The 13,687-nt window shown below is 44.7% G+C and overlaps 1 long non-coding RNA gene across 2 annotated transcripts in view; it reads left to right on the forward strand.

Moving 5' to 3' along the window:
* The window catches only part of LOC142435873 (uncharacterized), a 375,388-nt gene that overhangs the window by 136,880 nt on the left and 224,821 nt on the right, over positions 1 to 13,687 (forward strand). For both annotated transcript variants that reach the window (XR_012781625.1, XR_012781626.1), the window contains 2 exons: positions 1,172 to 1,259; positions 3,014 to 3,098. This is a non-coding gene — a long non-coding RNA (uncharacterized LOC142435873). The remainder of the gene's footprint in view (positions 1 to 1,171; positions 1,260 to 3,013; positions 3,099 to 13,687) is intronic.

Consider the following 13,687-nt stretch of genomic DNA (forward strand, 5'->3'; position numbering starts at 1 on the left):
CTGGATACAGCGGTTGCACTCAGGCAACTGAGCACTCTGAGTCCCCTCTGGCTTCAAACCCACTTGCATCACAAACCTGGGCCCACATCACTAAAGGGTCACAGTGGGGTGGGAGGTGACAGCAGGACAACACATAATCCCTCCCTCTACCCTCCAGCTCATCACATCCCTCCCCTGCTCTGGTCTTCTCTCTCCCACTGCCTGCTCTGGGCCTCCAAAGTCACCAGCTGCACCTGATGGAATGGAATCTTAGTGCAAGTTCTTATTCATTCCACCTCCCACCTAGGTATTACCTGCTTCCTTGGCAAGTTGCCTGAATCATGACCAATTTCATAGGCTTAGAATATCTGAAGTTGTCTCTGTCCTCAATGAAAACCTTCCCAAGTCATGATTTTACTTTGTCTTATCCAAGATAGAGAACTTAGGTTTATGTAACATTTATTTAGCTTTATGAATGTTGGATGAAAAGCTTGGAATTTGACTTCTATGACCAGGAGAGTTATTCAAGAGCTGAGGTATATCTCTCCCAGGAGAGAGATCTAACAAATTTTCTGCCAGATGGTACATTTGGGGAGACAAGGAACACTTAAGCATTAATCATTCTTAACAGTGTCCCCTGTAAATCTTCCTTGTGTGTGACTACTGCCCATTTAGGGCTTGCTCTGGGAACACTTGATGGGGTAATAAGCCTTGCAACAATTCAGGCTCAAAGGGCAAGCATCTGGCTGAGCAAAATAAAGAGATAATATGGATTGAGTTGTGTCCTTACCACTACCACTTGAGATATTCCCCCAAAATTCGTTGGAACCCTAACACTGAAGGCTATAATCTGATTTGGTTATGTGAGGGCTCTCTCTGGGAGAAATGTACCTCTGTCCTTGGCTTCACACAAGAACCAATTGACGCAGAAACCTAGTTTGTGATCCAAGTGACTTTATAAAGGATAGAGGAGGCAAATATGCTCGTGGGGGGTGGGGGCGGACTGGACAGCCCACGCGCGCTGGGTTGCATGACAGCTGGTTTGAGGCTCCCACCCATACCCTGTTGGTAGGCATGGCTGACGGTACTGTTTGACCCCATTGACTGAATTAAGCCCACCTGGTCTAGATGGGGGCCCGCCCAGGTTGACCTGCTTCCTGTCACAAGGACCTAAATGTGTGCATCTTTCCAGCCTGAAGCAGCTTTCAACTGTCTGTGATGGGGAGGAGGTTTGGCATGCACAGCGACCACCCTCAGTTCTGCCTCTACTTACCTAACAGGTACACGGCATTTCTTTTCTGTTTTTTAAAACAACAACAAAAAAATCATTTGTAATCTTTCTATTCCAGCGGTGCTAGGAGCAAGGCAGAGGCAAAACCCAAGAACAGGGTTCTTCTCTGTTGAAGCGCGATAAACTCACGGGGAAGCAAACAAGCATCTTCATCCACGTGAAGTGAATCTGTGAATCAGCAGCTCCCAACTGACCAAAGCACGCACAGAGCAGCCCAGCATCAAGGTCCGTTTCTGTGCACTGCTCCCACTGTGAGGAAGAGCTTCATGTGCATTAATAGGGAACTTTTGTAATATTTGAATTTTGAATAGTGGTTTTTGTCAGAAACTGGAAAAAATCTCAAAGCCTGAAGAAACTCCTTTCTAGTACTGAACATTCAAGGGAGCCTGTAGAAGCCTGAAATGATTGCTAGGTGACCACCTGGATCTGCTTGTTGAGTGAAAGTGGCAGAATAGCAGCAATAGAGCAGCGGGTCCATTCTGACCACTGACACTCGTGGACCTGGTTTACAGGCAGTAGAGAAGAAGATGAGAGCAGGTTGACTCGTTTGAAGTCCATGACCTACTCTGAGGGGACTAGAGTTGTGGAGAATTGGTGATGGGGCCAAGGCCTAAAGGCAATGCGACCAATGGACACTGAGGTGAGGCCAAGAGAGGGAGCCCACATTGACTTGACCCGAACCCGACCAGATGAAGAGAAGAATGTTGAGCCTGTGCACTGGTACATACTGCTGCAGACTGTATAGACGAACTGTCCTGCTTTGACTTTCTTGTGGATGTGGACTTCACAAGGTTCCAACTGGCATGAAGACTCTTTATATTGAAGAATATGATTGTCTCCTCAGAGCACTGGGTTGATGGAAGTAGGCAGTAGAGAAACTGGATAGCCAAAATGGGCCAGATAAAGGCGTGAAGTGGCTAGCTTACAAGATTTCATAGATACTGGAATATATTCATAGAATTATAGGATTAATATGTGGGTGTACCTTACCTGCAATTGTTAAGCATAGGATATTTTTGTTTCATCACTTACAGAATATTATGTTTAAAGGAGGGTGGCACGGCGTGAAATGTATGCATTTTCATATTATACTGTTAGATACTGATATGATTCTATTATTGTTTTGAAATTATATACGGCTAAAGAATTTTGTGAAAATGTCAAATGGACAAGGGGTAGTCTGTTGTAGTTATACAATCTGGTGTCAATTTGGGACTTGAGAGGATTAAGAGTGAAGGGGTAGACTCTAGTCTCTCTATTGGGTTATGGCCAATGAGGCCTCTTTGTGGGCCTGGCCTTCCCGTCAGGGTTCTGGGAAATCTGGTCTTTCCTCCTTGGAGGCAGCAGACTATCTTTCTGCTCATTCCCTGAGAGATGTCCTACTAACAAGACACATGGCACCACACTGATAGAACCCATGCCCTGGGAACTGGAGGAGCCACATGGAGACCCTGCCAAAGCTGAGATGCTTCTACCACCACTGGATGCAGAAGACTTTGCAACTACTGACCTGTGATCTTCCTGCATTTGGGGTCATTGAAGGTGTTTCATGAGTCTGAAGAGAACATTATAGATTGATATCAGACATGGGCTAATATTGGACTTATGGACTTGATCTTGGTTGGGCTGGAATGCTTTCTCAATATACAACTGTTCTTGTATATAAAGGTCTTTCCTATACACATATGAGTGTGGATTTGTTTCTCTAGTCTACCTGGATTAACACTCATGGATCACTTTCAGGACTGTAAGTTCTGTTCCCCTGACTGCTGCAAAGTATGTGACAGAGAAGAAAAGGGAGAAGAGTGAACTGTACCCATTTATTGAGGTAAGAACAGTGATGAAGGAGCATGGCCGGTTCCCCAAACTTCATGAGTGGAAAAATGGGCTCTTGGCACAAAATGACATTCAATCTTCACCAAGAGATTCAGGGTTAAATTGCTGCCCTATCTCTGACCTCAGCTTTTGTTTTATTTTAATTCTCATATAATTCACATATATCATTCAATACTTCAGTCATATTAAGATTTGTGTAATCGTCACCACAATCAGGTTTACAACATTTCCTTCTTTTATATTCATTTTTGTTAGCCCCCCCCTCACTCCCCCAAATCTTCCCTGCCTGTCCCTAGGAGATTGTTAATTCTGTTAGTGTCTCTCTGGATTTACCTCTCCTGGATTTCATATGTATTAAAAAAAATACAAAACAAAATCAAGAAACAAGTAGAAAAGAAAAACTAACAATGATAAAAGAGAGAAAAACCTCAATCGAACAGAAAGTGAAAAATACTAAAAACTGGAACCAAATTAAAATTAGTCTGAAGAGATCAAATGATCAGCTGTTACATTTGAACTTAACTGTATCTGTTCATGTCCATGGGCTGTGGTCAGAGGGAATTCACCCCGCATGTGCATTTGAGTCCTTTTGCAAACTGGGTGTTCCGAACTTAAGCTCTGATTCTTGTTCATACCTGCAGATTGAGATTCTATTATTTATCACCCTGGCATCACACTGGCTGTGCTGCTTGTTCTGGGCGGACTTAGTTGACATCTCACTTAGATGGCTGCTTATTTTCAGAAAAAAGGTTTAAGTACAAGGCCCTGTTCTTTGTGATAGATGTGCACCATCTGATTTCAGGGTTTTTTTACACCCTATGCTTTCCAGTCAAATATTCACTTGAGGTAATTCAAAACACTCACTTGGCTCGATGACGCCAGAATAGCTCCCCTCCATGCAGTTCCATGGAGCTCAGCATAGTTAGGGCGCAGAGATGAAAAGACGATTGAACCATGTACTGAACGTTCAGGTTTTTCCCTGCTTTGGAAAATCTGTTTGCGCTTGTAGAGTAAATGTTTTGTACTTTTTAAGAGTGTAAAAAAAATAGATGGAGGGATTCAGAGAAAATGGCAACCAGATAGGACCCATCTATCTGGAGCTCCTGCTGCCAGACCAGAAAAATAGGAAATTAGGTGAAGGAAACGGGGAGGTGGAGTTCTGAAATTAGAACTAGGGTAACAGGGTTTCTCCTGAACCCCTTCTTTTGTGGGATTTCCACTCACAAAGCAAACCAAGAATGCTTTAAAGCAGCACTATAATTTTGACGAAGTGGCAGGCGCCAGATATGCCCTTGCCTGGAGCAGGGATCCCTGCAGGTGGACGCCCTGAGAGGGGGCAGAATCTCAGACACGAGGGGAACCCCACACTGAGCTCTCCATGCGGTTGGATGCCTTGAGCTCACGGTCAGGGGTTGGTGGTGGGTAGCCATAATTTAGAGTAGAAGAAAAAATATATTATTACCTTAGGAAGATCATGGTGTGGGAGAAAAAGGCAGAAAGTCGGGAGTCCAGGGAGCAAATTTAGTTCCAATTGGCCGACTAGTAAACAACCCCCCTGATAAGCTGCATCTCCCCCTCTGGGGGTCAGCTTGACAGCCACCAAATCTGAGCACATCACAAGTAGAATTTTTTTTAAGGGTGAAACATAAATGATTGGTTTAAAACTCAAACCCAAGTCTGGTTGCTCAGCTCCAAGCACCACATAGGGGAGTCCCTTAACATAAATCAGCATAAGAAGCAACCTAGCTAAGGAATGCCAGAACTCAGCCACAGGGCCTGGCAGCTTTTACCATAACAAAGACCCGCTGTAGCAGTGTCAGCCTTAAACAGCACTGAGCTGTAGCCCAGAGACTGTGGGAGACAATTTCATTCTAGCTGGCCAGAGGGATAAAAAAGAAAATCCTCTGATCTAGGAAGCATCAGCAGTCTAGATAGGACAACAAGCTTCCCTCTCAGTGATTCTACACATAGTTGGGGAGGCCCTGTCGGTCTTGGAGCCCTAGACGGGGCTGAGGGAGCCCCCCAGTGCCCCCTCCCAGCCCCTGCTGCAGTGCTACATGCAGCACAAGGCAGGTACTCCAGCACCCAAGTGACCCCTGGCCACGGGCGCGATCTTGCTTTTGAAGTAATCTCACACAGCATCTGTGGAACCCTACATCAGGGATGGGAAAGTCCATTAACGCATGCCCAGGAGAGCCAGCATAGGAAAGCTGGATTTTCCTGCCCGTGGGCTCCGATGGATGTTGCACCTGGAGCAGCCCACCTGGGCCAGATGATTGCAGTTCAGCCAATGGGATTGACCTGGGGTCCTTCACCAGCCTCCCCGGGAACCCTTGAAAAGGCAGGAACCAGAAGGGAGAGGGGTGGTCTGGTCGTCTTCCTGGGAGGAGAGAGATCCTTGCATGACCTGAGGCAGTCTCTGCCAGGCCCCATGGTCAAAGGAATCCTATGGGTGCCTTGTAAAACCTGAAGCTTCTTTTAACTCTCATTAAATTCACTTGGATCACGAGCCCGGCTTCCGCATGAAATTTTTCTCGCGGGGAGCCAAGGACTGGGGTTGGAATTTAGGCCAGAGAGAGAGACCTTACAAGTCCATGACCCTGTGACCTTGAGGAAGAGTTGGAATTCCTCTGGCCTCAAGGACAGGTGATCAAGTATCATTACCTCCTTACCCACTGCTCTACTTATTCTCACTTTATTCACTAGCCCTTCTAACTTTTCCACCGCACTCAGTTTCAACGTGCTCAGGTTGGTGTTGGGCTTTTATTTACTCGCTTTCTTCTTTATCCCTCTTTTTTTCCCCTTTTCCCCTCTTTTTCCTCTTCTCTCCCACTCTCTCCTCTCATATGCCACTAAAGGCTTCCAGGTCACTTCCCTCCGCTTAGGGCAAATCAACCCAAATAGCAGGAGGCACTCCAGCCTGCCCTGTGTGGGAGTGCTGTACACCACACAAGGCACCTGGGACAAACACCTACAGTGCGCTGCACCGTTGAAGAAACCTCCGTCATGCCCCTAAGGTGATCTCGTCAACTAGGGCAATTCTGCCCAGCACCACTGGGTCCCGGCATTAAAAGGGCACACTGACCTGCCATGTTGGAGCAGTGTCTAAACCCCTCTGGCCCCTCATCCAAGCAATCAGGGATCAGCTACTACTTTATACTTTATTTCCTCCTTCTCTCTCTCCTTGCTCTTTACCATCACAGCCAACCTTAGTGAACTCAGTTGGATTTATTTCCTTCTTTCTCTTTATTCTCTTTTTCTTTCTTTCCTCTTTCTGTCTTTGCTTTCTTCACCTCTCTCTTAGCTTGTACGATTCTCTCTGCTCCCTCTCATTGCTTGCACATACCACTGCTGGTTTCCAGAGCCCTACACTCTGCCTAGGGCAACCCTGTCCTCCTAGTGGGCAGCCTGACCCCTAAGACAGTACTGCACACAGGACGAGTCAGAGCTACACACAGCATAACACAGGGTCAGTTATTTCTTTAACCATTTAAAAAAATACTCTCTCCTCCTCCTTCCTTTTCTCTTCTCTCTTTTTCCTTTTATTGGGCTCTTCTTACAGGTTTTCTGCTTTTCTCCGCTCCATCAAGCTCTTCTCTACTTCCTACCACAGCCTCCACAGATTTGGTTCTCCTTTTTAGTTGTTTTCTTTTCTTTCTTTTTTTTTTTTTTTTTTTACTGTTGTCACCTTTGTTTACTCTGTGCATTTTAGTTGTCTGTGGGTGAGTGGTTGTCAGTCTGGTTGGCATTATTGCCCCAGTCTGTGTCTTCCTCTTTCTCTCTTTTTCCTCTCCTTTCACTCTCTTTCCCATCACAAGACAATAGCTGTCTCTAGGCCACTCCCCTCTGCCTAGGGCAAACCTGAAGGCCCAACTGAGGGAGCTCCCACCCCCCACTTATTGGTGTGGCAAGCAGCTGGGGAATTCACGCTGGTCCTCTCCCACACACTAAGCCACAGGTTGTTCTCCCCTATAAAAAGTGGGGGCATCCCCAGCCTAAATCCTGAGGTCCTACAAGTGACTGTGGGAAACGCCTGACCACCACTTGTGAGGCTCCACGCTACTGTGGGAACATCCACCCAATCTCCAAGGCGATCTCTCTGTACATCCCCTTGTCTAGCCAGATTTGTAAAGTAGAATTTGGATCATGATAGTGGGGGGAGGAAGCATTTAGGAACTAGAGGAAACATGTTTCATTGTTGCTACCCTGCACCCTGACTGGCTTATCTCCTCCCCACATCCCTTCAGGAAGGGGGTGTCCAGTTACCTACCAATGGGCTTTGAGTCTCCACTCTGCACTCACCCTCATTTACAATGACATGATTTTTGTGTTCTTTGATGCTTGATATCTGATCCCTTCAACAGTTCATGGTCACACAGGCTGGTGTGCTTCCTCCATGTGGGCTTTGTTGCTTCTGAGCTAGATGGCCGCTTCTTTATTTTCAAGCCTGTAAGATCCCAGATGCTATAACTTTTGATAGCCAGGCACCATCAGCTTTCTTCACCACATTTGCTAGTGCACACATTTTTCTTCAACCATCATGTTGGAAAGGTGTTCATCATGGAATGCCAATTTAATATAACGTGTTCTTGCATTGAGTAAGTATTTGGCAATGTCCATCTACTGCCTTAATACTAAGTCTATAAATATATGCACGTTGATCTATTTACGAACCCTCCTGTATAAATATATTTACATATGTACATGCCAGTATGTAGACCTCTAGAAATACCCTTTGTCACCTAGTTCTTTCCTCTATTTACTTTTACTTTCCTCTTGTCCGACTATCATGCTCAGCTTTCACTTGGGTTTGAGTAATTTCTCTTGGTTACATTGCCCTTGCTGAATACCTACCAGGCTTCTCACACCCTCCTTGCGACGGATTTTGGATTACTTGTTGCTCCCCTGTCGCTGGATTGGTCAGCATCACCTCCTTACCCCCTCCTCTCTCTCTCCCATGTCCCCGGGAACCATTGGTCCTGTTGTTTTCTCCTCCAGACTATTCTTCCAGCCTATCTTATCTAGATAGATCTGTTGAGATAATAATATGCACCAAAAATCAAACCATAGCAAGATAGGCGATGGGTGAGAACACAGTGATGACAAAAAAACAACAACAGAAAACCAATGATCAATAAAAGAGTAAATTAATTAAAAGACAAAAAAAATTTTTAAGAAAGAAAAACCTGTAAATAGATCAAGGTCTGATTTTTTTTTTCTATAGGTGTGTCCTTCAGTCAGGTCTGATGGCGTATCATGCTCTGGCCCCAGAGTCTGTCCTTTGTACTCCCTCAGGGGCTACCCGCTCTGCTCCCATGGTTGCTCTGCTGCATGCTTTTAGTGATTTGCCTCCGGGTTGGAGGGCCAGTCGGGTCAGTCCCAACACAGAGTCTCCGGTATTGTCCCCATAGGGCCCTGGGCCAGCAAGGGATGGCATGTCTCATAGTGGGATCAGCCATATGGTCCACTCTGTACATTGGCTGTTCAGAGTGCCAAAATCATCCTCCAAGCCTGGTGGACCAGTGTGTGCTCCACTCTCTTCCTCCCCCTTCATTTGCCCCTGTGTGCTCTGATCAGACATGTCCATCTCCCCTAGCTACAGGTTCAGTGCCGTCTTCTAAAGTAAATTCTTCTGGGGGGAGGGGCAGTTGTCCACGTAGCTGGTATGGAGGCTGGACCATCCACTTTTCATTTAGGATCAAAAGCATCTAGCTTTTAGCATTAGGTGCTATTGAGTCAGTTCCAACTCAAGGCAGAATGAACCACTGCGCAGTCCTACACCATCTTCAAAACTGTTGTTATACTTGAACCTAACATTTCAGCCTTTTCCAGGGACTGGCATCTCCTGATAACATACCCAAAGCATGTGAAGTCTCCCCGTGCTTGCTTCTAAGGACCTTTCAGACTGTTCTTCTGACACAAATCTGTTCATTCTTCCAGCACTCAATGGTATTTTTAATATTCTTGGCTAGTGTCATCTTGATGGGTTGAAACACTATCTCGCTCTAGTGTTGATGTACATTTTTCTGATGCCTAATTATACTGAGTATCTTTTAAGGTAATCATTTAATTTTTATGGCATTTTGAAAAGATGTCAATGAGGTCTATTTAATTTGTGTTCAGATGGAAACACATAACTCAAACTAATATATGTGACAGTAGAATAAGAATCCATTTTATCCTAAATACTTGAGATATTTATACAGCCTACTCAGGTTTTTATCAACATAGATAAGGTGGCGGTGGTGGTGGTGGTGGTGGTGGTGGTGGTGGTGGTGGTTTTTAAGAGTTAATCTCTAAATAGGGGGCTGTAGTACTGAGCACTGAATCTCCTTTGCTTGATTAATTTTTATGTTAGGGAAGTAATACAAGGATTCCATCAAATGACCCATCAGTTTGAGGAAAAAGCATATCAGAATTGATGGTCAAAGCCTATATGGCTTTATGGTTTAGTCTCTAGGGGTATGTAATGCTCTTGTGAAAATAGTATTCCTCATGATAATAACGAGGAACTGGTGGGCTTCCAGGGCTGGGAGCTGAACTGAGGGGCAGTTCTACCCTGTCTAATAGGGTCACTATGAGTTGGCAAAGACTCGATGGCTGTCAGTTTGGTTTGTTTGACTTGAGTACTGGCATTCAGTGTGTTTATCGAAATCAATAAATTACAAGCATTTTTGATGTCTATTTTTTACATACAAAATTTAAATCCCCCAAGCCTCTGAAAACTGCGAAGATTTCACAGCACTAGGTTGGTACTCTCCCATCCAAGAATCAGTGAAACTGGCAGGGTGTGAGGCATTCAGGCTCCCTCAGTTCCTCCTGCTGCCTTCCCTGACCCTGGTCACTTGCTTCTATTACCTCTCTTGGACCTTACATGCATTTGAATTAGAACACCATAGAGTACAGTGCTCTACATGTGCAGCAGCTCTAACCATGTCACTCTCTGTCTCTATGAAGCCTCTTCCAACAAAATTCAAATGCGATTGTATGTGCACACATAAACACACGCATGCACCAGAGCACCCTTCTTAACAGAGAGTCAGGAGGGTCTCTTAATTATTTGCTGTCCTCACTTTGGACACAAATCCCTTGATGATGAGTAGGAGAAAAGGAACATCAGGTAGTGGGGGAAACCCTAAGGAGGAACAGAGGAGAGCTTTAACTAAGAATAATGCTACTAGGGGAATGATGGCATGTGAGGAAAATTAGATACTTCCAGACTGTCAGATTTTTCCATACAGCAAAATTAACTTTTCTAGTTTTGTCTAAAACTGGCCCCAGGAAATTTCAAATAGCACATCTCAGATTATCTAACCTACAAAGGAGTAGCCGGCCTTCCACCCACCCCCACCCCACCCCCGCCAAAAAACCAAGCGGTACAAAGCTCCACTGGGTACACATTTCAAAATATACATTCTCCTGTTTGGGCAGGCATCTGGCAACTTGCTCTGAGCTAGTGCACCCACACTTTTTTCCCAAGGTCATTGCTGGTGACAAGACCTTGTGCTCTTCTCACAAGCCAGAATGCAAACATAAATCAAGTCAGTGTAAGACGCCATCATCACCTCACTCAAATACACCTCGTCAAGTGAACTCAAACTTCAAGAAGATGCTCATTTGTTTGGTTTTGTTGATGTGAGGGTGATAGTGCATTTGGAGTTTAGTCATTGCACTAGGTCAGACTGTTAATCAAGCTTCCTATATAGAGGTTCTGAAGATATTGTGTAAGAAGGTCTGAGTTGTCTGGCTAGACCAGAGCTTGCACACTGCTATTGACTAGAAGTTCCGACACACAGAATCCAGGACAGATAAACCCCTCAGGACCAATACTGAGAGTAGCAACACCACGAGGGAAGGTAGGGGGGAGAAGCAGAAGAAAGGGGAAACCAATCTCAATGATGGACATACAGCCCCACTCCACCACCCAGGGGAACAAACAGCAGAAGTTTGGGTGAAGGGATACAGCAGAGGCGTAAAATATAAAAATAAAAAGTATGTATAAAGTATCAGTGGTTCACGTGGGTGGGAGGAGGGGAAAAAAGGAGCTCAAGGAGAAAGAACATGTTTGGAAATGATGATAGCAATGTATGTACAAATGTGCTTCATACAAATTGGTGTATGAATTGTTACAAGAGCTGTAAGATCCCCCAATAAAATGATTTATTTAAAATAAAAAGGACTGATTAGTGGTAGACAGGGGACTGGTTTTGCCACCATGACAGTGCACCTGCTCACACACAAAAAACAGCATGCCTCTATCGCCCGATCTGATCCCAGCACACCGAGGCAAAATACTAAGGGTGTACAACAGAACAGGAAGGGGAACAGAGCAACGAAGTCCCCAGGGAATACCAAAAATAGACTTTGGGGCCAGGGCTAGCTGACCCATCATACTCTATGAGAAAGCACTCCTAAAGGCCAACAAACAGTCCTTGAACTAACTAAAAGCTTTTCTTTCTTGTGTTTTGTTTTGCTTTTTGTCATTGGCTTGTTGGTGGTGGTGTTGTTCTTTTGTTTCATTTTGTTGCTTGGGTTTGCTCTGTCTCGTTTTTGTGCATGCTATGATTTCCACAGGTCTGTCTAAATGAGATAGGCTGGATGAACAATCTGGAGGAGAAAACAATGGGACTGACAGCTGGGGGAGGGAGATGGGAAAGGGGGGTGTAGGGAAAAAGGAAGTGCTGTTAACAAACCCAGGGACAAGGGAACACCAAGTGATCCAAATAGATGGTGAGGAGGGTGTAGGAGGCTTGGTAGAGTGTAACCAAGAGTAATGTAACCTAGAGGAATTACTGAAACACAAATGAAGGCTGAACATGAGAGTGGGACAATCAGAAAGTAAAAGGAAATCAAGGAAAGAGGTAGGAAGCAAAGGGCATTTATAGAGGTCTAAATAAAGGCATGTGCATATGTAAATATATTTATGTATAACGATGGGGAAATAGATCTATATGCATATATTTATAGGTTTAGTATTAAGGTAACAGATGTACATTGGGCCTCCATTCAAGTACTCCCTCAATGCAAAAATACTTTGTTGTATTAAAGTGGCATTCCGTGATGCTCACCTCCCCAACACAATTGCTGGAGGCAAATGGGTGCATAAGCAAATGTGGTGACTGAAGTTGATGGTGGTCGGCTATCAAAAGTTATACATTCTGGGGTCTTAAAAGCTTGAAGTTAAACAAGTGGTCATGTAGCTGAGAAGCAACAAAGCCCACATGAAAGAAGCACACCAGCATGTGTGATCACGAGGTGTCGGAAGAATCAGGTATCAGACATCATCGGAACAAAAAAATCATATCTTTGTGAATACGGGGGAGTGTGGAGTGAAAACCCAAAGCTCATTTGTAGATAATTGGACATCCCCTTACAGAAGGGTAGCAGGGAGGAGAGGAGCCAGTCAGGGTGCACTGTAGCAACAATGAAACATACAACTTTCCTCTAGCTCCTAAATGCTTCTTCCCCCACAACTAAAATGATCCCCATTCTACCTTACAAATCTAGCTAGACCTGAGGATGTACACTGGTACAGATAGGAACTGGAAACACAGGGAATCCAGGGCCGATGATCCCTTCAGGACCAGTGGTGAGAGTGGCGATACGAGGAGGGTAGAGGGAGGGAGGAATGGAAAGGGGAAACCGATTACAAGCATCTACATATAACCATCTCCCTGGGGGACAGACAACAGAAAAGTGGCTGAAGGGAGATATTGTATAGTGTAAGATATGACAAAATAATAATTTAGAATTTATTCAGGGTTCATGAGGGATGGGGAATAATTATCAGCTGATGCCAGCGGATTAAGTGGAGAGCAAATGTTTTCAGAATGATGAGGGCAATGAATGTACAAATATGATGTATGTATCAATTGTGATAAGAGTTGTATGAGGCCCCAAAAATTGATTATAAAAAAAGAGAAAAGAAATAACAGTATGAAAACATCCCCCGAAAAAGCATGCCTCTCTTGTCCCTCATATCCTAATCACCTGAACTCACTCCATGTGACTTCTTTCTGTTTCCATGAATGAAGGACAGTGGTTTGACAACACAGAAGAGGGGGGGAAAAAAACAAGGGTGTCACCCAAACTGCTGAGTTTGAAAAATGTTTCCAAGAATGTAATCACAGATTAGACAAATGTGTGAAGTGTAATGGAGAGTACTATGAAGGGGATAAAAAATTTAAATGCATAGTTTTGAAAAAATTGTAGTTTTTGTCGGGTTCCCCCTAGTAGCTTCCAATTTCATAGCAACTCAAGCCATCACCATACATCCAACTGACAGAGAAGGGGTGGGTTTTGTGTGTAGGTGGTGTTGGTTATTGCACAGGGGCAAGGGACTTCTGGTGGCATAGTACCTTATGCCTTGGGTGTCAACTGTAATGTCAGCAGTGGGGAACCACCAGTCAGTCCTCAGAAGAAAAGGATGAGGCGTTCTACTCCCATAGAGTTAGCCTTTGGGAAACCCACAGAGATAGTTCTGCTCTGATCTCATAGAGTCGCTATGGCTCAGCATCGACTCCATCGAAGTGAGCTGACAAACTAAAGGCAGGAGATCTGAAAGAGGATGCGGAGACGTTG

Source organism: Tenrec ecaudatus, assembly GCF_050624435.1.
Source record: "Tenrec ecaudatus isolate mTenEca1 chromosome 5 unlocalized genomic scaffold, mTenEca1.hap1 SUPER_5_unloc_4, whole genome shotgun sequence".
Lineage (NCBI taxonomy): Eukaryota > Metazoa > Chordata > Mammalia > Afrosoricida > Tenrecidae > Tenrec > Tenrec ecaudatus.